This window comes from Aegilops tauschii, chromosome 3, assembly GCF_002575655.3.
Source record: "Aegilops tauschii subsp. strangulata cultivar AL8/78 chromosome 3, Aet v6.0, whole genome shotgun sequence".
Taxonomy (NCBI): Eukaryota; Viridiplantae; Streptophyta; class Magnoliopsida; order Poales; family Poaceae; genus Aegilops; species Aegilops tauschii.
This window is the reverse complement of record NC_053037.3, coordinates 593809653-593811086: the sequence shown is the minus strand read 5'-3', so window position 1 is coordinate 593811086 and position 1434 is coordinate 593809653. Positions and strand designations below refer to the sequence as shown.

At 50.3% G+C, this 1434-nt stretch overlaps 1 long non-coding RNA gene across 1 annotated transcript; it reads left to right on the top strand.

The window, feature by feature from the left end:
- The first annotated feature begins 303 nt into the window (after positions 1–303).
- LOC109735731 (uncharacterized) lies at positions 304–1434 on the top strand. Its single transcript, XR_012181083.1, has 3 exons — positions 304–458; positions 631–745; positions 868–1434. It is a non-coding gene; the product is annotated as an uncharacterized lncRNA (long non-coding RNA).

Here is a 1434-nt window from a genome sequence, read left to right as displayed (position 1 = left end):
TCACTAGCTTGTATGTGTGTGTGTCAGCTCAACAAACCTCGGCCATTGATTCAAGCAGCACACTTTCCATTTGTCAAGGTAGTAAAGGCACGTGCTGTTCAGTCAGTCCGAATCGAATCCGGCTAATGGTCAATCTGCAACCGCGTGGCGTGGTGTGGAGAGAACCTTGTGTACTATACTACGCATCTACTATGCTCTATCTATGTGCTCTCCGCGTGCCTGTTGCGACGGTGTGGGTGGCGAGCAGCTAGCCGGCGGCGTGTATATATAGCTAGGACCTTGGGGCGTCGAGAAGAGCAGACAAGCGCCCATCATCATCATCCAGCTGAAACCATCGGCCCATCGCTCGCCGGCCACAGCATAAATTCTCCTCGCACACGCACATACGGATTCAGTCGATCGATAGATATACGTGATGGAGAATGAGAGGAACAACCAGGCTCCACCCCTACCCCCAGGTTAGTTAATTTCCGCCAGTTTTGATCTCCATGCTAATGTCTGAAAACTGAGGCTGAACTCACTTCAGTTAGCTGCGGTGTCGTCGTCAGATGAGATAAAGATACGCTAGCACGTACCTCAAGTTGTTGACTTTAGATTGCTCATGTGTGTGCCTTACGTATGCTTGTGCAGGCTACTACCCATCCGCGGCTGCGGAGCAACGTCAAGGCGGTGGCGGCGGCGGGAAGAAGTCGCGCCGGGGGAGCACCACCACCAGCAGGGGCGACAAGGGATTCATCCAAGGATGGTAAGCACGCCCTACCACCAGCTGCTCCATCGATCCATAGCACCTCCTTTGTAGTAGTAACTTGCTTAACTGTCGCTGGTGATTTCCGGCCTGACAATGTCTGAATTTGGCGCGTTTTTCAGCCTGGCGGCGCTGTGCTGCTGCTGGATCTGCGAGATGTGCTGCGACTAACCGCCCAAGACGTTGGTGCTACCGTGCTAGTACCTTTGAAGAGCATACACAATTACACATACAGAGAGGAGAGTCGTTGCTTAATTACAGCGTTTGTTTGTTATTTTAGGTTTTGCGCGAGTAACCGAGAACGCGTGCGTTCGTGTGTGATGTCCATGTACCGTGCGCGCCACACCCATAGTCAACTTTAAGGCGCCAAATTATCGGGCTACTGTTGAAGATCCTCTAATTAATGATAACATCTGCTGTGCAAAAATGAGAGCTTTCATTTGCAGAGGGAGAAGTCGTGAAGGCGTAATCAGCAGTCACTTGTGCAGAGGTAGTAGTGGTAGTGGTATCGAGAGTTAGGTCCATCGATCGGTAATCTAGTTGTGTGCATCATAAAGATGCAGATCGAGTGGGGTTATCCTCCTCTAAAAAAGGGTTATCTCTGATTGCTCGTTTGGCAGCAAGAGAGAGCATGTGTAGACAGCCCGAACTAAATTTGTAATTCTTCCCGGAATTTTGCCATGAATAAA